General features: G+C 46.4%; 1 non-coding gene across 1 annotated transcript in view; it reads right to left on the bottom strand.

The window, feature by feature from the left end:
- LOC103015127 (uncharacterized) overlaps window positions 1-20791 on the bottom strand; it is a 79685-nt gene extending 58894 nt beyond the window's left edge. Inside the window, exon 1 of the transcript XR_009007742.1 lies at window positions 20492-20791. This is a non-coding gene — a transcript (uncharacterized LOC103015127). The remainder of the gene's footprint in view (window positions 1-20491) is intronic.
- Window positions 20792-25115: the final 4324 nt, after the last annotated feature.

The following is a 25115-nucleotide window of genomic DNA, read 5'->3' as shown; positions in this document are numbered from 1 at the left end:
GTGAATCATCATTCCCTGACGGTCCTCTACATAAAGCTTGCAAAATGTACAGAAAGCACAGGCCCCGGCCCACCAGGAACTTTCAGTGGAGCTGGAGAAGCTGCCTACACTGACAGCAAACAATCAAGGCACATAATAAGGCAAGAGTATCTATTTCAGTAGTCTATGTGGGTACAGTAAAACACTAAGTCGGGACTTCCCTCGTGGCCCAGTGGTTAAGACTCCACACTTCCACTGCAGGGGGCATGGGTTCGATCCCTGGTCTGGGAACTAAGATCCCACATGCTGCGCAGCGCGGCCAAAAAAAAAAAAAAAAAAACACAACCACTAAATCGTAAGGTATGAATTTTAGAAAATAAGGAAGAACAGCAACTACTTGACAGTTATGGACAGAATAATGGGAGAAAAAAAAAGACATAGAAATGGATCTGAACCAAGACAATTAAAGAGGGCCGTAAAAAGGAAGGAAGGGAGATCTGACCTGAAAGCCTTGAGTGCTGAGTAAGTATAGAGATAGAATTTCTGGGGCTGGAAGGCTTAAGTAAGCATGATAAATTAGGAAGGTAGGGGTGGGGAAAGAAGTCAACAATCAGGGAAGAACAGAAAAAAAAAATCCATCTGAGATCCTTCAGGGCAAGGGACAATTCTTACGGTTTTCCTGGTATCTATCACATAGCAGACTCTGGTTATTCCACAAAGTATTAAGTATTCAACCGAATACTTACGATAAGGCCAGATTGTACAGCTATGAAAAACAGGCAGAGAAATTCAGCTTTGGATCAGTAGGTAGTGAGGAGCCAATGAATGTTCTCGAGCAGGAAACATGACCTAATCCAATTCAACGGGCATTTACTAAAGGCCTACTATGTGACAGACACCAGAATACTCGGTCCTCACCCTCAAGGAGCACCGCCACCATGGGAAGGGATGGTAATATGACCTCCCACACACATAGGGCTGCATTCTCTTACCTAGTCTCACTTGAGATAAGAACAATGTTAACCGGACATGAACCTGGCAAGAGAGGCTTAAGTAGCTTGGGAGGCCAGACAGGATGATAAGGTCTGGGCCAGAGTGGTGGTGACAGAAACCTACAGAAGAAAGAACTGGCAGGAGCTGGTTACTGACTAGACAAGAGGGGCTCATAAGAGGGGAGTCACGATGACACAAAGTCCGAGAGCAGGATGACTCGGATTTCAGTTCCCAGATGGTGACGTATCTTCAGCCCATGCTTTGGCCCACTGACCGCCTAATGCTAAGGTCAGTCGGCTCCACTATTCTGCCCGTTTCTGGGAATGAGGGTTACACACTCCATCCTTCCCATCCACACACAGTTCTTTATGCTAGTTGTGACTTCCTGTAATTCCCATTTGCAAGGGGATAAAGGAGATCGATGAGGAGTTGACAATTCCTTTGTCCATCACAACAGTAATAAATACATCTCAGTAGTCCTGCCCTAAAGTTTTACTGGCAGCTCTTATTCTGGGAAGAGGAGAAAAGGGGGAGGAAGCACTACATTTTAAAAGCCTTGAGGCAGTGTTCTCCTTACCCAGTGAGTTTTCCTCCTAGACAGAGCCTCCCCAGCGACATTTAGCAAGGCAGAGGCAAGAGATGGAAAAGTATCAACCCTGAGAGCCAGTACCAGTTCCTACAGAGAAAAGAGGCCCAAGATCCCACCCCACCTGGCTACGTGAAAAATGAGCACACAGTCAGGAGGGCAGAATCAGCATGAAGCAGGCCCAAAACACTTGAGTACACAGAATCCATGGAAACAAGTAGCTGGCCTTCTACAGTAACTGCTCTCTAGGGGAGACGACACTTGAGGACTGGCCAAGTGCTCATCCCAAAGTAGAGCTGCCCAGTGTAAGACTCTGAGCCACAGGAGGGCCAGCTTGGCTCCCAAAAAGGTGGCCCCTCCTCAGAACCCTGACACCCTGCCAGCCACTGCCATCCCTGATCATCCTAGACAAAAGCAGCACAATAACAGGTGAACAGTGGTGACCTCTGGAAGGAAAAATCACAGCTGATTTTCTCCCTCCATGATTGCAAGTAACCTGTATTTCCTATTCTTTCTTCAAGAAACAAGCAGAACTTGTGGTTTCTTAAATTTTTTGAAAACAAGTAAGTTGATGGCGGAAATGAATTTGACATGTGTACCATTACAAAGGGAAAGTGCAACTTAGCCCTCTTTCCTAATCATTAAACAAGAATAAGAGGAAAAAACGAGTGCAGACTGAATGAAGAACAGTTATTGGTTAAAACAACTTGATGGATTCTCTGACATTTTCTAAACAAGTGCTTCCCTCCCACCTGTGACACATCCTGACTGCCTGAGAACAGTCACCCACACCCTTCACACAGCGGCTCGGAGAACTAAAACTGGGATGCTGAGAATATGTTATCACAAAGCTTTTTCCCAGTGCTTGGTTTAGGCTTCCTATGGTTGGCAAGGCCTTTCATAAGCCGGTGGCTTGGCTGTGTCAGTGGGAGAGGGACGTTTTGTTACCCTGCAGGACTCTACTCTGTAACTGGGGTGGTCATACTCCCAGTAACATGAAACCTCAGGATAATAAAAATAACAACAATAATAACAACATTGTTATTATTACTTGGAACCTGACTGCCTAATCACTGCACAGCAATCTAAGCATTTTCCATTTAATATCTGATTTAATCTTCACAAGAACCTTAAAAGGTAGGTACTACTACTATCTCCATTTCTGGACAGTGGTTAAGTAACTTGTCCAAGGTCACAGAGATAGCAAGGTTACAAACTAAGCAGTCTGACCCCAAAGCATATAATCTTGCTAGAGGTTCAAATCAATTCCATGTTAGATAATGTAATTCATTTTAGATATTAAAATTATCCTGGATATATTATGGAATAAGAGGCAAAACTTCCACTCACTAGAAAAAGAAAACAGGAAGCTTTGAAGATTGTTCATACTGCTGCTTGCAGCTCTGCACCCTCTTGAGTGGGCTTGGACTTGGCTTCCCAGCTCTACTTCAGAACCTAAGCAGAGGGAAGTATTTTAACATGCAGACCAACTCTAGGGCCCCAACAAGGGAAGGATTCCTCAGGTATAGTGTGGATCAGGTGATTCTAAAGCACACATTGAGAAACACTATTTTGGGGTATTCTAGGAAACTTTTTTTTTTTTTTTGGATTTATTTACTTTTTTGGCTGCGTTGGGTCTTCGTTGCTGTGCATGGGCTTTCTCTAGCTGTGGTGAGCGGGGGCTACTCTTCGTTGTGGTGCACGGGCTTCTCATTGTGATGGCTTCTCTTGTTGCAGAAAACGGGCTCTAGGTGCACAGGCTTCAGCAGTTGTGGCACATGGGCTTCAGCAGTTGTGGCTCACGGGCTCTAGAGCGCAGGCTCAGTAGTTGTGGCACATGGGCTTAGTTGCTCTGCGGCATGTGGGAATCTCTCCGGACCAGGGCTTGAACCCGTGTCCCCTGCATTGGCAGGCGGATTCTTAACTGCTTAATAGAAACTTCAACACCAAAAGGCTGAGTGGGGAAGAGTTTTTTTTTTTTAAATGTGTGATTTTTCGAAGTCCCAACACAAAGCTTGTTGCCTAGGGCTTTGCACTCATTTGTAAATTGAATAAAGATGCACTCGCTTTAAGGTTTTGCCTCTCTGTGTTTTAGTCAGAGTTAGTAAGTGTCCATCCACATATGTGAGCTCACCAATTTTGTCCTTCCTCTTTGGCTTAAATTATCTATGTCAATTGCATTACTATCCAAGAAAGATGGCTCCAAGTTCGGAAACGGTTTTGGTAATTTGATTAAGTTGTACAGAAATGCTAATGCTTTCTTAGGCACCAGTGACCTTTCCCTGATCCTTTCTGGTCTCTGAGGGTTAAGTCCTGGCTGCTGCCTCCCCTTGAGGTGGGGCCCCCTCTATTCTCTGATTTCCTCAGGGTCTTCACAGAGGCCACACAGTCCAGCCAAGACTTCAGATTGCCTGCTTCTGCTGCTACTTACCAGCTGTGCCATCCTAGAAAGTGTTTTTTATCCTCTTTTGGCATCAGTTCTCACAACTGTAAAAATGGGTATAATATAAGCAACCTACTCTGAAGTTGCTGTGAAGATTAAACAAACTAATATATATAAATCACTTGGAACAACGCCTGGCACACAGAAAGCACTCAATACGTGTTATCTTTTATTATGACTCCACCTTGCAATATTAAGAAAGTTTTGAATGAATCTAGAGTTTTATATTTTTGAAGCAGTCTCAATTCATTATTACTACAATCAGCCCTCACAATAACCATTTACGTGAGACAGGACTTGAAGTTTATGGATGCTTCCTGCTATAAGGAAAAGGAACTGACCTGGCCTGTTACTCATGAGCTGTTTGCTCATTAGTCCCAGTCACTGGGTCAGAGACCCACCTCCGTCATCTTTGGATACCACTCCCCACACATATGCCAGCAGGTGTCAGTAAATCAAGGCTGAACCGCACTGAAGGTTTACAGCAAGGGCGAGCCGTGCTATAAACAGAGCAACCCCAGCCTTAAGGCAAGGAGCGGGGGAACAAATCAGAGTCCCTGTTCTAGGGAATTCCTGGCTACCCTGAACACAGAGACAAGAGGGCTAATTTCCTAGTCCTGACTCCCACCTCATCCCCGAGAGAAAAAGGAGCAGCTGCAGGAGAGGAAGCAGCCAGAGGTCACTTAGAGGGAAAGGGCAGAACTGTCCCTGCACAACCTCTGAGGCAGCAGGGAATCAGGATAATATAACACGGCATTACCCAGCCCCTCCTGCCGGGCCAAATGGGGATCCATAAATGCGGTGTTTCAAAGGCGAATAATGCTGCCTTCACTAACTGAAATGGGAGTTGCTTTTGAGTAGAGTACAGGCCAGTCTATAAACACCAGGGATTAAAAGGCTTCCTGTAGGGCCCAACTGCCACCAGCCTAAAGACAGAGTCTATCTGGCCCTCCACGCCCCAAACACACTCCACGGCACTTCCTTCAGGGAAGAGCTGCCATCATCCAATGGTACACCCCTCAAAGTGAAACCATAACCCTTTTTTTTCTTCTTTTTTTCCACTTCAGATCACTTTGCTAAGCAACCTCTCCTTTCCACATCCTTCACCCAGCACCATTCACTCCCCAGCACCCTCCACAGCAGCTCCCCACCTGACCCTGTCCTCTGCTCTCCAGGCATTTGTTTTCTGTCTCCCTCACCACCTCATCCTCCACCCCAACAAGTTCCTAATACACATGCATTTTATCTGCCATGAAAACAACACCAGCTTTGGAATCCTTCCAACCTTGGTTCGGGCTCCACACAGTTACTTACAGTACTTAACTTTTTAGAGCTTGGTTTTCTGATCCATGAAGTGGAGACAGGCCCTCCTAGGTACAACACCTAGCACAGGGCCTGGCACAGAGCGGGCACTCAATACTTCCTGCCTTGTCCCACTCCCCACAGGATTTTTCTTCTTCCTTCTTTCCTGGGCTCTGTGACCCTGATACAGTCACTCTTTCTAGGTATCACACCTGCTACATCCAAAGGTCTCAACTCAAAGGAGTGACTCAAATGATGACCATTTTAGTCCCCGATGTTATCTGTGTAGCAGGCACATTCTGGGCACATGGTCCCATCAGCAACCTTCAAATTACACTAAAGAGAGGACTGGTCACCTTCTATCTCCCCACCACAAATGACCCATTTAATGAGAAAAGTAACCAGAGGGGATGGGAGGACACGGAGTTGAGAGTCACTTGTGGCCAGAAGCAGGAGATAAATAAAGGCCTCTGTAAGGTAAGGGTAGCATTTCCACATGCAACTAAAAACCCCAAAAGGAAAATTCCCGTAATTCCACATTTACATGTAAAAATTTTAAATCAATTCTGACAGCAAGAACATCTGCCAGTTTTGCTAGAAACACCATCTGGTTCATTTCTGATAAGCCCCAGGCACAACTTCACACAGGCCAGGAACTGCCTACAGTTTGGTTCCCAAAAGGTGGCATCCTCAATGACAGCTCCAAGGCAGTGTGCCACTCCTCCCTCCCTGGAGCCCTAAGGCCGCTCCTGCTAGCTCATGATTAGACCTGAAATAAGCCCAGAGCTTGACTCTTTTGTAAGTACCTCCTCCAAAACTTCCAGGCATCACCCTTATAACCAGAATTAATTTAAGCAAGTCTGTCTCCAAAAACCCGATAAATACTACAGAAACATGACAAACAGCAGGAACAACTTGTGTTTCAGAGGGGCTTTCATAAGCCAGGTGGGAGGGCAGCTTCTCCACTGAAGAGTCTTATTTTTCAATTAGCTAAGAGTAAGAGGGTCCCCTCCACGAGGTCTTTAAGCTCCTCCAAGTACCTGCCTTTTGTCAAGCCAACAGGAAACACTTTGATGCACTTCATGGAGGTCTTCAGGCCACCATAAATAAGGAAAAGAAAGCAGCCTGGGAGTCAGAGCAGACTTGTCTCGAGGTGCAATGACTTGGTTTGTGGTGCCTCAACAGCAGGCCTATTCTTCAGATCCTGATGGGGAATTAAGCATAAAATGTGAACCCAACACCTACAGCAACGATATACCCCAAAGAAAAATGGACTACAAGGTTCACCAGCCACCACTAAACACAAATGGAAAAAGGTGTATTTGAAACACACGAAAACAGGATAAAAACTATCATGTGCAAGAGTCTGTACAAATATGCACACCCCTGGGACTTCCCTGGTGGTCCAGTAGTTAACAATCCGCCTTCCAACGCAGGGGACACGGATTCGATCCCTGGTCAGGGACACATGCCGTGGGGCAACTAAGCCCACCTGCTGCAACTACTGAGCCCATGCACTCTGGAGCCCGCACGCTACAACTAGAGAGCCCGCGTGCTGCAACTACTGAGCCTGCGCACTCTGGAGTCTGCTCACCACAACTAGACAGAAGCCCACACGCTGCAACGAAAGATCTCACATGCCACAACAAAGATCCTGCGCGCCACAACTAAGACCCGACGCAGCCAAATAAATAAATAAATATTCAAATAGGCACACGCCCTCTTCTAGTCCACTAAGCAAATCTGGGTTGGTGAAACTTTAAACACTGTATTGCCTGTATTGTTCACCAATTTTTGGTATTTCATGACCCCTGTGAAGACACAGCAAGGCAAATGTGGTAAAGAGAGAACTGAGAAGGCAAGGGTGAGAAGCAGGCAGTACAAACCCAAGGTGAGAAACTGCGGCATAATCAGCTCTGGCCTCACAACTGGGTTTGGGGATGAGAATCTCTCACTCTCTGAAAACAGTGCTGGGCAGAAATCACTCAGCGTTTTTTCCTCTCAAAATGTGAATACACAGAACAGGAGCCCACAGCGAAGCTCCAAACTGACTTCCCACCAAGTGTGGCTTCAACTCACCCATTCAGCCGCACAGACAGGCAGCTAGCTGAGGAGCAGAGAGGAAGCCACCGGCAGTACCAAAGTGGTGTGGAAACAGGCCTACCCCACAGAAGCTGAGCGTCCTTGTGCCGGCCTTCCAGGACAGAAGGAGGAGGGCTGGGAGGCTGTCGGCGTGGACTCCAGCAGCAGGGCAGTTTAACAGAGAAGGCCAGACCGGAGGAGCTGAGAAAACTGAACCCACAACAAGGGCAGTGGTCAGGAGTCCACCACCTGACAAGCCAGGAGGATGTGAAAGAAAAGCAAGAGGAAACAAGCCCCTCCCTTTTGTCAATCTGGATGCGGTCCATCTGCCTTAGAAAGTAGAGGAAGGATGTGGCCCTAAACTGGCCTCTCCCCTTCTCGGAAAAACTGACCCTCAATAATCCCCGCTGTCCAGACCAGCAGCATGTTTCACACCCAGCACCTGGCCGGTGCTTCGCGTCTGCCCATCGGTGAGACCTCCCTGGGTTGCCACCTTGGCCAACAGGCCGCACAAGCATAAGCATCAGCACCACCATTTCTGCTGCTAACTCAGCCCTCAGCCTTACGACAGCACACTTGTCCTAAACTACTCTGTGCCTCACATTCTGTAACTTTAAAGTGGGCATCACTCCCACCTCACTTCCAGGGTAACTGAGAGGATAATAGCCAACAACAGATAATATTTACTGAGCACTTACTATGACCCAGGTACCAGGCTAGTTGCTTTCCATGTCTCCTCCAAACCCCCCTATGTAGTAGATACTGATGTTAACCCCCATTTTCAGTTTAAGAACTGGGGCTTAACAAAAAAACTTATCCAAAGTACACAAGCCAGACAGAAAATCTAACGCTACAAAAAGCAAGGGTCAAATACTAATTAATACCACTTCTTCCCCAAATAAACTGCCATGAGTATCTTTTACTTGTCAGACACTGAACCTAGTGTTTTAACTATCCCATTTTATTTGATTTTCATAACAACCCCATGAGGGGTTACATTTCAACATAATTTTAATTATTTAAGTTATACATGCCAACAGTGAAAATTCAAATGAAACAAAAAGTTTAAGAAGTTATAGTTTCCTGTTACCCTTTATCACCCCAGAATTCCCACCCCAGGTAATCATTAATATTCTGGTAGGTCTACCCCTCTAGAGATAGGTAGTGGTAATATTATCATCTCCATTTTACAAGTGATAAAACTGAGCGTCTCAGAGGTTAAATTTGCTCAAGGTCATACAGCTGGGAAGTGGCTGAGCTGAGACGGGAAGCAGGGCGAGTCTGGTCCCAAGGCCCGCTCTCCTCCGCTGCCTCCCACTCAGTACCCACTCCTCGAAACAATCGTCCATTTTCATTCACCATAGGAAAGGGGGAAGCTCTGCCTGGCCCACAGCCAGTCTCACTTCTCCACTTTCCCAACCAAATGGAAACAGCAGACAGGCTGTCCGAGCACACCCTGCCCCAGGAACATTGGCACTGCTTTATGTTTTTCAAATCTAAGCTGTCCTGATGAGGCAGGACCTTCACCTCCAACCTCCTCACTGCCCAGACAGGCTCACCTTCTGCCTCTGAAAGTAAGGGCAGGACAATGGGGAAGAGGAGGTCAAGCCAGGCCTACAGGAGACCTTGGATCCCCCTGTCAGCAAGAAAGGACACTCTTCAGGAGCCCTTAGGAGTACTGAAGCGAAGACAGTCCGCCTTTGGAAACAGCTGCGGGGGGCATCTCAGAAAGGCCCGGACCCACAGTTGATGCCTAGAGTCAGAACTCACCTGCAGAAAGACAGAACAAGACTGCAACGATGCTGATACAGACTGCAGAGCCCTCAAAATCGCCAACACAGAGCCCTTAGAACCCGAGGAACTTAGAATCGCCAACACAGAGCCCTTAGAACCCGAGGAACTTAGAATCGCCAACACAGAGCCCTTAGAACCCGAGGAACTTAGACTTTCTGCTCTGGCTCACCCCCAAATGGACCTCTAATAACCTGAGAACTGCATGGGTTTCTAGATACCAGGGTTTTGCCCCTGTGGCCTCCCTGCTCCTCCAAAAAATAAAAATAAAAACCTTCTCAGACTATATGGCAATGCTTTTTCCTTAGTTAGGAGATGAAATTTGCCCTTTCTAATTACACACACTTTCACATCTCTGTCCCATCAGTACACAAAAACATACCGACCTTTAGAGTACCTATGTTGAGATGGGGGTAGGGACAAGGCAAGGGGTTGTTACACTGCTTTTCACACACAAGTTAAAATTTATCAAGTCTGCAATTCCAAGAGCTTTCCTATTTCCCAGCAGGATACCAATGTTTGATTCAACCTCAGCTCTGGCTGACTCAGCATCCCTATTTACAAGCACAGTGGACGCTAAATGTCCACTGATTACCAAAGGCCTTGGCTTTCCCGTTTGTAAAATGGGACTGAAACCTTCCTCACAGTAATTATCTGATTTCTTATGTGAAAGCACTTTATAAAATAAATAAATCTTTATTGCTATTAATATGAATGCCCAACCTACATAAGTAAATGAAGAAGAAACTTAAACCACCCCTTCCCTCCTCAAGGGGTTTGACATCTATGAGGGGAAAAGATTAACCAAAACACTGGAGAACAATTCAAAATCTTGGTTATACTGTGCTGCAAAGAATCCCTGTGGGGAGATGATTATATGGGAAAGAGCATCCGATACTTGTTCAATTAATAAATTAGTTCAGATGCACTGCTTAACAAACATCTACTTGTTACCATCCACAGAAAGTTTTACCAACACCAAAGGCTCTGGAATCTGTTCATTCACTGTCGCACACATCCCAAGAAAAACAGTCAGCATTTGCAGAGAGCAGCCCTTCTTTCAAAGATGTGATTTTTCAAAAGCATTCACAGACCTTCAAATGAGATGACCCACACAATTATATTTTGTAATTCCAGGAGCAAAAGAACCGCCCCCAGAAGAACTCAGTTGTGGAGAACAAACAGAAACAAGCCATCCTGTGTTAACCACTTCCTGGCCTGCAGCCAGAGTCACAGTGGATAACATATATATATGTAAAAAAGGCCAAACCAGTAGATGCACACATGTAAATTGGCTTTAGGGTATGACTGATGCCTCCTGAAGCTTTTAAAAGAATGACAGAGTTTTCCAGAAACAAAGGCACTTGAAAATTAGAAGGGGTGAATCTCTGGTCTCGGATCAAAATTCGTAAGGGGTCCTATAGATTGTTTTTGACTGGCCTTGCTAAAACATTTTGGACAACAGCCAATACCCTCTCTTTCCTTCTCCTCCTCCCACCTCCATGGTTCCTGAGCTGTCTTCTTTTCCTGCCACCAGTCAGAGTAAACTTGGTGAATGTTAACAGCTTTTTATCACCTTGTTTATATTTGTTTTTTCACTCAAACCAAGCCTCCCCCCAAATGTTTCTTTTTAGAATTTCATCAATAATACCACTCTTACATTCCTTGTCATCAAGGCTTATGGCCTCAAGGTCACCTTGCCCTCTCACCCTTTTTACTTTAATCCTCTATACCTGGTCAATCCTTCTCAACCAGTCAATTAATCCAGAAGCTGAGTATAAAGAAGTGGACAAGACAGTCACCGACCTCAGGGAACTTCCAGTCTCAGCCTAGAACCTGAGCCTACATGGAGATGGCTTACCCACAGAGGTAAAACATACGGGGATGTGCGTTTATTGGGACCCTTATTTGTGCCAGTAGTGTACTAGGTCCTTTACTGCCCCCAGCAAGTTATAAAGCCAGATATATCAGGAAGAGACACAAATTAACATACCTAAATTGAGGCTTGAAAGAAATGGAGAAAAAAGGATTCCCTAAGGAATTCACACCACTGATCCTACCTATTTCCCTTCTCCCAATTTCTCACTGTTGAATTCACACCCGCTTTTCTCTCTAAACTAAAAAAAAAAAATAGTTCAGGGTCAGAAAACATTCCCACATTAAAAACTGGTTAGTTAAGTAAAGCTGGAAAACCGGAATCCTCACACCAGACCAAACTCCAAACTCCTAGACCGAGCTTGCTCCACAGAGAAAGGCAATTTGCTCTCTTGCTAGGGAGGCCAGGAGGAATTCTCCAAGGGTATTTTTCAAGTCCTCCTCCCTTCCAGGGTGGTTGCTGGTTTGGAGCACAAATGTCCCCGAAAAAGCTAGAGCCACTCCTTCAGCGTAGTCAAGCTGAAAGCCTGCTTTACACAACAGATCCCTCCAACGCTACTGTCAAATTAAATAAGCTGCGGGTACTCCCCCAGACTGTTAACTTCTGGAGGGCAAGTGCTGTGTGCATTTTGTTCTGGTTCACAACTGCATACCTAGCACTTAACCACCACGGGCATTCACTAAATACCTGCCACACAAATGACTTGACTTCCTTCCTTCCTCTTGGTTTCTGCAGCAACCCTCTACCCACCTCCCACCAGCCTGACATCACAGCCCAACCAGATTTTCAGCTCACAAATTATGAGAACTTGAAGGTGCATGTAAAGGGGAAAATAAGATGGACCAATGAAACCTTATGAAACCCAGAGACTGTTTTTCTTGCCATCCTGCTGGGTAACAAGCAAAATTCCCACAGGACTGAAACGAGGAGGTAGATGGCCTTCCCATGGCAGAGTGTCTACCTGGGAGTGGATGAGAATCAAGGATTGATAAAAGTGTGCACCAGCCAACATACCATTTGTTAATTCTCTAAAAATGTCCTGAGCATGCCAATTGAAAGAACAACACCCACTGAACACCAAACTACTCACTGGCTTTCTGGGATGGAGAGAGCTAGCATATATGACACCTCAACCCGAGAAGTCTATTTCCTTCCTGGCTGGTTAGAGACACAGTTAGGGACGTGTGTTCACACTGCATTTGGACAGGTGGCTGACCCACATAAAATAAACCTGAGGATATCAGAACCACAGTTGTGAAGGGGTTCAGTCTGCTACAAGGGAGGGGCCATCAGCCGTCCTAGACAGCATGTTCTCAAATACTGGGCAGTCCTACTACATCTAGGATGCCACCAGCACCTACCTGCCACTGTCCCACCTGGGTGAGCGAGACCCAAACGGGAAAATGACTCAGGAACCACATCCCATTGGCCTGGAGTCAGGTGGTGTTTTCTAAATTGTAAGGAAGCACAGTACAGAGATAAAAGAGTTAAGCAGGCCCAGCCTAAGCACAACTCCCATTTTAAGAACAGTTCTTCTTAAGAACTGAATTTAAAGACTCATTCCCTTTTGTAATTTCACTATTAGACTCAAAACCACAATCACAGGAGGGATAGGAGTTTGTTCCTAACGATATGAACCACATACCCTTCTGGGCTCCAATCCCCTTTCCTGGAACAGGCCCAGGGAAGAGAAGTTGATCACACTGGGATAGAAAAAGTACCAGACTAGGAATCTGCAGCCCTGGCTTCTCCCCTGGCCCTGTCATCACTCAGGAAAATGAGCTCTGAGCAACCATTTCCCATTTTTCTATTCTATAAAGTAAGGCTGTAAAATGAGACCATCCTCGGAGTCCCATCCTCCCAACTCTAGCATTTCATGAGCTCTCTCTGGTCACATGCTTGGCTTGTTGTGCAATAAGTTTTGGTAACATCTGGATACTACAGTCAAGCATTCAAATCTTCAGATAAGAGTCCTGTCTCCTCACTCAGCCTTTTGAGACTCCTAGTACTTGGGAACAGAATTTGTATTAACAGTTACAGCCCACTCCAAATCTAAAACTTTTGGCAGTGAACAGTGGCAAGGAAGTTATGGCTGCATTCATACACATTTACACACACACACGAGGGAACTTTCTGGAAAAACTGGTCCTTGGACTTGGCTCCAGGTGAAGGAACCTGAAACAGGTACAGGGGAAGATGATTCAACTTCCTAGTTTTTGTCTGGCTTGTTGGACAAAAGGCATGTGCCCTGTGTCCCATGTGTTTCCGAGGTAGAACTATCTTGACCCTCTGACCCTTAAGTGGCCTACACATGCACACTTTCAAGAGCTTCTGGGAGGGATCTAGGAGCAGGAAAAGCAAGACCAGCTATTGGTCACGAATGCTAGGAATTCCAATTAGAACAAGAGTGAAAGAAGGCACTGCACTATTTCAGTACTGAGGCTGCTATGATGTAAAACCACCCAGGGGTAGATTAATCTGTAGAGGAAATGACACTCCCAGCAGCACCATCTGTTCCTCTTTGTGTCTGGCCTGATCTATATTTTAAACCTCGGGTGCAACTAAGGTCCACCAGTAAGAGCCCGTAAGAGCCGTTCTAAATAACATTCTTTCTCAGGCCTGCGTTTAAACCACGCTCACAGCCCCTCTCCCTCCCCCCCTCACGGGCTGGCTCTCTATTCAGCAAGCATGCCACTCCCCAGTCTAGCAGCAGCCTCCAAGCAGGTGCACAGAACCCTCGCATGGAATTTTTCATAAGGAAAGGGAAAACTTCTGAGAACTATAAATTACATTGATAAGGAAGGCTCTGTGGGGTTCACTGTAACACTCTCTCCAAAAGACACAACGATGCAATTTACAACTGAGGCTTCATGCTGAAACCACCCCCCCCCCTTTTTTTTAAAGCAGCAGTACATGTGCACTGAATTTAGGCACTAATGCATCTGTCAACTCTCACTACTGTTTAAAGTTCTGCACCAAAGATTTGGAAACAATGCTACTGGAGAGTTCAAACCTCTTAAACAATATATATATATATATATATATATACACACACACACACCCACACACACACACACACACGTGTATATATATACATGTATATATACATATATAAATACACGTATATATATACATATATACACGTATATATATGTATATGTGTATGTAGCACCTTTTCTTAATTCAGGGCAATACCCTCAACACCACAGTACCAAGAGATTTCGCTATACTGTTCTTGCCCAAACAAACTACATAACCAAGTAGAACGTTAACTCCAAAGTAGAAATATGGATGCAGCTTTTAAGATATCTCCCTGAGAAATGAAAACATATGTCTACATGAAACCCATGGGTTCACGGCGGCATTATCCATAATAACCAAAAAACACAAACAATCCAAATGATCACCAGCTGATGAATGGATAAACAAAATACGGTAGTATATCTAAACCACAGATTGTTCAGCAATAAAGTAGAATGAAGGGCTTCCCTGGTGGCGCAGTGGTTGAGAATCTGCCTGCTAATGCAGGGGACACGGGTTCGAGCCCTGGTCTGGGAAGATCCCACATGCCGCGGAGCAGCTCGGCCCGTGAGCCACAATTACTGAGCCTGCGCGTCTGGAGCCTGTGCTCCGCAACGGGAGGGGCCGCGATAGAGAAAGGCCCGCGCACCGCGATGAAGAGCGGTCCCCGCACCGCGATGAAGAGTGGCCCCCGCTTGCCGCAACTGGAGAAAGCCCTCGCACGAACCGAAGACCCAACACAGCCAAAAATAAATAAATAAATAAATAAATAAGAAAATCCTTTAAAAAAATAAAATAAAATAAAAATAAAGCAGAATGAAGTAGCGATATATGCTGCAACATGGATAAACCTCAGCAACATCATGCTAAGTTAAAGAAGCCAATCATTAAAGACCGCATATCGTATGATTCTATTCAAATGAAATGTCCAAATAGGTAAACTATAGAGAGCGGATGAGTGGTGCCCCTGGGCTAGGGGGATTATAGAGGAATAGGGACTGACTACTAATGGAGTTTCTTCTGGGGGTGATGAAAATGTTCTAAGATTAGATTAGATAAGATTATGGTGATCGTTGGACAACTCTGTAAATATACTAAAATCCACTGCCTGTGCACTTTAAATGGATGACCTTTATGATATATAAATTGTCTTAAAGCTGTTTTTTAAAAATGTCATATGAGAAAATAAAATCACCCCTCCAAAAAAAATAAAATCTCCTTGAGCAAACTTAGAAATAATCTAGATGTATGAGAGAGGGTATTTAAATCACAGCTGATCTATTTGATGGAATTTTATAAAGCCACTAAAAATAATTATAAAGGCTATGTGTTATTATAGGAAAATGTTTATGCTATAATGTTAAATGAAAAAAAAACGAAATACAAAAGTGAATGTTACAAGGACTACCAACTAAAAGAAAAAGTAGAATACATGGAAATGTTTGTGTTAGGATGGTAGAATCATAGTGGTTCCCCCCCTCTATTTTTCAAGCTTTCCGTAATCTTGTCCCAGTGTATTCACGATTAAAAACAAAAGAAAACCCTCAGTCCTCCCTCAGTTTGCCTTGACTACAACTTAAAACGCAAAATAAGCAAAACCACCTTGTTCTCTTTTTCAAGTTCCCTTTTTTAAACTTCCATCCACTTAGTTTACTGAGATCAACTAAGAACAACTCAAAGAAGGAAGAATGGGGTAAACACTCCTCCTCTGCTATTCCCAGAAGCTAGTTTCATTTTCCTGGCTTTGTCAGAAACCAAAGCCTAGTCTAGCCAAAATTTCAGCAAGGAGAGTCTACACACAGGGCAACTCATGTTCTGTTCTTAAACTTCTGTGGGTGAAGCAAGTCACTGCTGGCAGGAGGCTGGATTTGGAAAGATCAGACTTTCCCCCTCCTTAAAAAAGGATAGAAAGAAAGGGGAAGCTGGGAAAAAGCCCCTATTTGTGTCTGTTCTCTGAGGTTTTGTGTCCAATCTCCAACTACAGGAGGAAAGAATCCTGAGTCATTTAATCTTTCACCACAGAAGATCCTCTTCTGAGTAATAAAGAATTGTCAGTCACCACCTCTGCCATCTGCAAACCCACTGAGAACCTATTACTATCATCAGGAATCCCAGGCTACCTGTCCCCATATCAAGCAACTGGGCTCTGCCAAAAAAATAATAATAATAATGGTACGTGTGTATGGGAGGGGAGAGTACATTTAAGGGCACACTGCTATCAGGTAATTTTAAGGATCCACTAACACTGGCGACAGTAAACAGGGAGCTACATCTGTTTCTGCTTGAGAAAAATGCTTCAATAATATCCTGTCTCTGGAGTACTGCATGAATTCTTGGCACACGGCTTCAGATGCTTCAAGTGTGGCTATTTTCCTTTTTCGAGATATAAGAGCCAGGGAGGGAGAATACATCACAGGCAACACGAGAGTCTGTGAAACCCGTTCAGTTCTCACCACAGTCGCTGCATTTTCTGCTATTGCATTTTCTGCTCCGTGAGTCTCTTCACGGAGACTCAGCTGTCCCCTAGCCCTGACAGCAGCACAGGTGGCCTTTCACAGCTGAAGTGACCCAACTCGGCACCACCGAGAGGCCTACCAACAGAGTGGAGACTTCCACACTCAGGTAAGAACCAGAGGATGAGAGAGCAAATAGAGGAATCCTGCTGGTTTCTAGGCCAAAGAACTAAAAGGGAAAGAAAAAGGACAGCATCACAGACACAGGTGAGCACAAGAAAAAGGAAACATCCACAGGTGCCCGACAGGCTCTGCCACTAAAACCTAACCCTTGTAAGAGGTGCCTCTTTCCCCAGTACCTCTACTTTTTCAGATAAAGCTTTCACACGGATACACTGGAACTTACAGCCATCTAAGGGAACAACGGCTGCTGCCTTGAATCCTAGCCGGGGCAGGAGTGAACACATCTTGATGCTCAAGGACGGTCACCCCCATGCTGTCCTGAAACTGTCATTAGTCTCAGATCCACAGCTGTTAGCAGCTTCAAATACTCATCACACACATCCCCCCAGCCCCAACCCTGAGCTGCATCTTTCATTCCCACCAATGGGGAAACAGCCCTACCACATTACAGGTATCATTTCTCACTGCTCTAGTTTCCAAGTTTCCTGCAATGTGGCAACATAACTTAAAAATACTAATTTTTTAAAAACCATTCCCATTAAGTGAAGCCTCACCATGGTGGGATATGCGGGTGGCCCCTAGACTGAAGCCATCTTGAGGAGAAACCAGGGGAAAGAGTCTCTATTATCATACAAGCAGGTGTCCTAACCTCACAACTCAAGTCTGCACCACAGCAATATTTGCTTTCAAAGTTAAAAAAAAAGACACTGGGCTTCTTCCTCTCCTTGTTCCTTCCCATCTTTCTCCTACTGCTTGAGGGAATGCCCTCTCCACAAGACTTCCCTACTGTCTAGGTGGATGAAAGAGGGAAAATGAATCCTGCTCGGCACCTTTCACTAGGAGATCACATGTCAAATTTAGGAGCTCAGTAAAACGCTTCATGCATGGCAATTACACAACGGGGCCTAGTGGGTCTGCAGACATTCAGGCCTCCAAGTAGGCATTTCAGGCCTGTAAGCAGGCATCACATCCCTGCTGCTGTCTCTCGGTGAATCGTCCCTGAGTAAATGGGGAACTAGAGGGGAAGACAAGCACATGTGCTCTCTGGCCTTCCTTCTCTGCCTGCAAGAGGCTCTGCTAAAGACATTCTCCCCAGTTCACTTGTTTTGGTACGGAAATGAGGAAGATTACGTGGCTCACTAATTTTTTAAAAAATACTGTAATTCTCTGAGCCCACAGACAGATACCAGTTAGTTACCTGGCTATCAGAAGAGCTAAGAATGCGGAAAGAGAGTACTAGGAAATATTTAAAACATAAGGCAAGTTTTTTTCTGGAGGATGGAAAAGCATGGAGGAAGTGAAACAATGCTGAGTAGCAATAAAGTTGAAATAAGTTCTTACTTTTAAGAAGCCAGATAAATTATTCCCTTTGGACGGTGCTTATGTGTGTGTATGGAGGGGGAGGGTAGCTATAGGAATTGCTGCCCTGGGAACGGCAAGGGAGGAAATCCCCTGCCAGGAGACGCACCATTACATAAGAGCACAAGTTCAGTCACCACATAATGGAGACCTGCCAGGAAACCAGACAAAGTGCTGAGGTCTCTTCATCTGCCAGCCTGCATCTGTAACACCTCATTCTACCTTTCTTCCTCTTCTTTCTATCTGCCCACATGCTGGGCTTTGAGAAGGCAAGCCTCAGCAAATAAGTTGAACTGCCATTTGACAATGGGTTTGCTCTCTGGGTTTAAGCACTGCAGGGCAGAGGAGAGGCATGTCCTACTCTGAGCACTCAGGGACCTGTCCCCGTCTAGCTGTAGGTAAGGTTTGGTTTCCTATGCCATTTCTACTACAGTATCCAAAAGACCACCCTGTGGACAGGGAGTTCTATTTAGCAGGAGTGGTATCAGTACTGTTCTCTATTTAACGCACTGGTTAGGACTTCCTTAAGCAGCAAATGGCCACCAATGAAAATTAACAACATAAGCCAAAATAAATTGACTTAAAAACCATGAACTCCGTAAGAAATGGCAGGGTTCTGTCTTATTCACTGCAGTAACCCCAATACCTAGCACAGTGCCCAGCGTATATTCTGTATCACAAATACTTGTGAGTACTAAATAAAAAAAATGAATGAATGAACACACGAATGTTGTGCAAATATACCATAAGTGTGTACCTTGGAGAAAGAAATAAGGATGGCATGATCTGAGAAAGCCTGAGGAAGTAGTGCTTTGGAAAGAGTCTAGAAAGACTCCAGTTTCAATTTTACCAAATGGTAAGCAAACTAGAAATTAACAGTATAATCTAGTAGTTCAGGGTGAGGGCTCTACTATGAGATACCTTTGTGACCTTGGGCAAGTTACTTGTTTGGCTTTGCTCTCATCTGAAAAAATGAGAATAATGACAAAATCTACCACAAAAGTTTGTTGTTTATTAAATGAGATCAAGAAAGTAAAGTTCTTGGCACAAAACTCAGTTCACAGTAAGTCCTCAAGAACTTCCCCCTGTTATTGCTATTATTTTTTCATTATTAAATATCTCCTCTACTGAGGAGAAGGCAGATGTACTCTCCCACCCCAAACTCTGAAAATTTTCATTTCTGGTTGAATATGCATCTAGCTAAAAATGGAAAGCCCAGAAAATTCAAAACTCAATGCCAAGCACATGTCTCTACTAGCCTCCACTAGATGGTGACAATTTGGGTGTGGAATTCCCAAAACAGAAAAGGTGTATGTATGCATTCACCCCATTCATACATATTTTTTAAATCAGAGCAATGAAAAGAACAGAAGTGAATTAACCAGTGTAAAGGATGGAAAGACACTCTTGTCACCTCTGCAGACGTAGAAAGGGTGTAAAATACCTACGGTTTAATTGAACTGGGTAGTTTCACTGCACCTCTGTACAGAGCACACACAAGCCCAGTCAGCAAGAGCAGTAAAGCCCAGCGAGCCGCCTGCCACCAGGGGACATTCTATGGGAACAGCAGCAACAGGCCTCACTGCTGAACTTCCCTCGAACCAGCTGGAGATTTGTTCTCGACGCCTCTTTTCTCCTGGGTCTTACGGTCCCCAAAACCACCTCCCTCTCCTGACCTCCTCACAGGTAACTTCCCACTTCAGCAACCCCACAGTCACAACCCTGTGGGAGGGTCAGACCGACACCAGTATTTGTCTCTAAAAACCAGAAGTGAATAAAGAAAGTCTACATACATAAACAGGAAGTGGTTTCGGTGCGTCTCAGCCCGGATACTAAGAAAAGTTTTTGAGATTAAAGACCAGACGAGGAGCCGGGGCTCCAGAAAGCTCCGGTGCTCGCACACCCGGTTTCCAAGGTGCCCTCGGAAGTCCACCATCGCTAAGCCAACCCTGCCCCAGCGCAGGACCCGCAGCTTTAGTCGGCTTGACGGGAAAACAGTAACAGTAATAAAGACAGCCAGCCTGTGACTACCTCCTCTCCAGCGACCTGCAAAATGTGGTCTCCACCCTGAATTCCGGGCCGGAGCGCGACCCCGCACGCCCGGCGAGGCCCGGGCGGCGCGCCTCGATCCCGGCCACCAAGCTCCCGGCCGCAAGCCGGCCGGCCGGTCTTCCTCCCGGCCTCGGCACAGCTCCCCCCCGCCGCCCTCCCGGCCCACGCCGGCACCGGGCTCGCCGCCGGGCGTCGGGGTGACAGCCAGGCCGGCGCAGGAAGCGCGGAGAGCAGCCGACGCGGGGCGGCCGTCCGGGCTCCCCAGCGTCCCTCCCGGGCGGTGCGCCGGTCCTGCACCCCTGACAGCCGGCCGAGGGCGCCAGTGACACAATGCCCGGCCCCACCGTCCCCCGGCCGCGGTGACAACTCACCCGGGGAACGGCGCGGCGACCTCCGGGAGGCGGACGCTCACAGCGTCCGCGGCGCCGGGATCCGCTCCACCGCCTGCGCGCGCCCGCAGCCCTCTTGGGTCTAGGCGAGACCCCGAGTGCCCTTGTCTGGCTGGCGCTGGCCGGCGCTGCGGGAGGAGGAGGCTGGAGGCAGGGGACGAGGATGTCGCCGGCTTAGGAGAATGGAACGCGGCGGCCGTAGCAGAGGCAACGGCAGCAGTACGCGCGTCACCGGCCCAGCTGTACCGCGCGGGAGGGGGAGGCCCGCGGAGGGGGAGGGGAAGGGGAGGGCGAGGGGCGGGGCCAGGCGCGCACGCAACCAGCGCCGGCGTCGCGCCGCCGCGACCGCCCCGCTGGGAAGCCCCGCCGGTCGACGGCTGGCAGCACGCACGCGCCGCCGGTCGGCCCGCACGCCCCGCGGGAGGCGAGACAGGGTGGGCGGGGGGTGTCCTTAAAGGGACCGTCACGCCAGCGCTGCTGGAGTGGATCGGGCGGTTGTACAGATTCAGACTGCGGTGCCTTTGCGCTGCACTCTCCAGTTCTTTTACTATTATTATTGTATTAGTATTTGGATTACTGTTATTTGCAAAGAATTGGTTTGCTCTCCGGTCGACAAGGCGCTTTCATTCCTGTTGCCTCCTTAGCTCAGGAATCCCTCGCCAGGCCTGTCGCTAAGCGGTACTTCTCCCTGTGAAGCGGTACTCCTCAAACTATGTTGCAAAGCCTACCCACCTCAAAATTGTCCCGGGGGTGCAGGTGTAAAAATGCAGATTTAGGGTCCCACGTCCCTCCATTCTGATTCGAAAAAGCTACGATTGGACTCTGGAATCTACCTTCAAAAGCATTCCTAAGGGTTTCCTCAGCACACTAAAAGCACGCGACAGATCTCAAGGTTCAGAAAACTGAAGTTCAGAGTGCGGACTGGCAGAGTCCGGGCTAGAACCCCGCCACACGCCTAACTTTATTTCCCATCCTGAGCCTTGTCTCCTGGGGCTATTTTCCAACATATGCTAGTTTGTGGACTTTATAGCTACAGCATCTATAGGTGATCCCACTGCGGCCCTAGGAGATATGTCCTCTGTATGTGTTTACAGGGCTTGTGACCCCTTAATGACAACGGTTTTGACTTTGTGGCCCAGGGCCTTGAACAGTGCCTGTCTCAGAGGTGCTCAATTAATGTTGAGGCGTTCCTACTTGGGAATCAGTGCCAGAGTCTGCGCTCGGACCCAGAGACTTCAGCCTCTGCTGCAGATTGGGTAAGGCAGGCTCTCCTTTCTGATGCCCTTTGGACACCCTCTCAGGGCCTCTCACCTAGCCTAGTTCTGGCAGGTTCTCTGGAAGAGCGCTGTGAATTAACAGGTTGAATTTTTGAGGTAGCTCAAACAAAGCAAGGAGGGTGTCGCACTGACCCCCGCCCCACCACCATGCACACACACCCATCCCAAGAAAACCCTCCCATTCTGGGCCCCACAGAGCCTATGGCTGCTGCTTCCTTTTCCATAAGCCTGTCTTTGTTCTGCCTTCTTTCCTCCTTGAGTTGTGTTAAAGAGAAACCCCACAGGCCCAAAATGGCGTCGCTTGTGCTAAAGCCCGTGATACCAAACCTAGATTTAACACCTAACCTAATTGCAGTTTTGACCTTCACCATAGATGTAATCTTAACCAGTTTGGAATCCTCTGGTCAGCACCAATGAGGTGCTGTCACATTGTAATCTGTCACATGGACCCTCTCCATTCCCCAGAGGAAGAAGAGGCAATCTGCATAATAAAACCCTTGGCAGTTCTCTTCCCTCCCACCAAAAAAAAGACCTTCGGGCCTAAAAATTATCCTTCCTTTTCTTTTAATAATAGCTCCCTTGCCCCAGCCTTCTTCCTATAAAATCCTTCCATTTTGTACAACTCCTCTGAGCACGCTTCTAGTTGCTAGAAGGGATGCACCGTGATTCCTGAATCATTGAATAAAGCCAATTAGATCTTCAGATTTAGTTGGTTGAATTTTGTTTTCTAACATCTCCTAGGTCCAGACTCACTGCAGAAGATGGACACCTTCCCTTCCGGCTCATTTCCTCCTCTACTGGGGTCTCACTGCCCAGACCACTAAGGGGGTTGAAAGCAAACATTAGATCTGCCTGGATCTGCAACCGAGTTCAGCAACCTGCTGTCGGCTGCAGGAACACCCCAGGCAGACCCAAGGCCCAGGAAAGCAACAAGGGGGTTGGAAGCAAAGGAAGGGCTAGGGAGGAGTTAGAGAAGACAGATGAGAGAAGAAGAAAAGAAGAGCAGGCAAATCATCCTGGAAGGCAGCTTGACATGATGGAAGATGGGTTAGGCCAGGCATTGGAGCCCCTAGTTTTGCACTGCAGTCAGTTTGGCCACTAACCGATCGGTGACTTCATGCAAGACCCTCTACCTCACATTGTAAAATGGCTTCTGAGACCTTATGCAAATCTGTTACTATCTAAAAATCTTATCCTGGACATCCCAGTGTCCACTGAACAAAATCAAACTTGGAGCATGTCTTGGACTGTGTCTGGTGCACCCTACAATCTGGCCCAGATCCTCTCCATCCCTCCACACATCCCACGCTCCAGCCTCCCCACACCACCTGCATGCCTCTAACAAGCCACCTACTTTCACACTTCAGAGCCCATGCCCACACTGTTTCCTCTGCCCGGAATGCCCTCCCCAGTCACCCTTTGCAACCTTTCTAGAGCTTCCCTTCTGCTCTTCTGTGGCATTTTGGGTGATCCTCAGTTTAGCACATATTTCCTTCTGCTTTATATTGCCAGGATCAGGGATGAATCTCTTTTCTCCCTTTGTAAATGCTGGCTCCCCAGCCTCTCCTCTCCCACCACTTCCCCTCCTGCCAGGTTCCACTGGCCTCCTCTATAGGGCTGAGCAAAAGCTCCTGTTACATTCTGCCTGGGGGCCTTGCTTGTCTCACCTGCAAAATGGGGATGGTACTCCCTGGCAGAGGTTAAATATTTTTAGGCCATTAAAGAGATAATTCCCAAGATGAGAGTTAAGAATAATTTAAATTTAGAGATTCTCAAGTGGGAGGAACAGTTGATTTTTTTTTAATTTAAAAAATTGTTTTAAAATTTGTAAATATTTTTGAAAATTTAACAGATTTACTGAGATATAACTCACATACCATACTACTCACAGTTTAAATACATAATTGTATATTTAAAATGTACAACTCAATGGTTTTCAGTATATTTACAGAGCTGTACAACCATTACCACAATCAATTTTAGCACATTTTCATGATCCCCAAAAGAAACTGTATACTCATTAGCAATCACTCCCCATTTCCTTCCACCCCAACCCCTGCCCTAGGCAACCAATAATCTACTTTCTGTTTCCATAGATTGGCTTATACTGGACATTTTTTATATGGAATCCTACAAGATGTGGTCTTCATAATTGATTTTTTTGTATCTTACACCTAGCATAATAAATTTTAAGGCCAGAGTTAATTTTTTAATTTTCACTTATTTATATAGCCCCTGCTTTGTACTAAAAGGACTTAAGATGGCTCTTCAAGCTAATATTCCTAGGTCCATCCAGATTTCCAGTACAAATCTTTATACTCTAAATCTAGGTACTGGAAAATGGCTTGGTGGCTAGACCCAGGTTGATGGTGAGTAGATCAATCATCCCAGTTTGCCTGGGGCAAAGGGCGTTCCAGGGACATGGGCTTCCAGTGCTAAAACTAGTACAGTCCTGGGCAAACCAGGAAGAATCGGTCAGTCCCATGGAATGAGTCAGAGGGCATGGTATTTCTTCTCCCTCTCCCAGGAATCTAGGAGCTTGTGCCTCTACCACTTAGAGGGCAGGAAAGAGGAGCATGGCTCCCTGAAAGCGAAAGCGAGAAAAGGTTCAGAATTTGTACCTTGACCCTTGAACAGGGTGGGGTTAGGGGAACCAACCTCTCTGCAGTCTGAAATCCGCTTGTAGCTTACAGTCAATCCACCTTTATGCAGTTCCTCTGTATCCACGGTTTGACATCCCTGTATTCAACCAATGGGGATCATATAGTACTGTAATATTTACTGGAAAAAATCCGCATGTAAGTGGACCCAAGCAGCGCAAACCCGTGTTGTTCGAGGGTCAATTGTACTTGGTATCTCTGTTGCTATCACTATTACATATAACAGCAGGAATGACGGCTACTATTTATTGTGCACTTACTGTGTACCAGATACTTGGTAGGGACTTTATACATGTAACCACTAATTTTGACAACACCCCCAAGTTAAATATTGTCAACACTGCTTTACACGTGAGCAAACAGTCTCTGAGAGATTTCTGTGACAACAGAAACTACATAGCATTGCAAAACCAGAATCCATTCTTGTCTGTTCCAAAAGTCACACTTTTTCAGGACTTCCCTGGTGGTCCAGTGGGTAAGACTTTGTGCTCCCAATGCAGGGGGCCCAGGTTTGATACCTGGTCAGGGAACTAGATCCCGCATGTCGCAACTAAGAGTTTGCATGCTGCAACTAAGGAGTCCACATGCTGCAACTAAAGATCCTGCATGCTGCAACGAAGATCCTGCGTGCCGCAACTAAGACCCGGCGCAGCCTAAATAAACAAATAA

Source organism: Balaenoptera acutorostrata, chromosome 3 (assembly GCF_949987535.1).
Source record: "Balaenoptera acutorostrata chromosome 3, mBalAcu1.1, whole genome shotgun sequence".
NCBI lineage: Eukaryota > Metazoa > Chordata > Mammalia > Artiodactyla > Balaenopteridae > Balaenoptera > Balaenoptera acutorostrata.
This window is presented reverse-complemented; position numbering and strand designations above follow the sequence as displayed.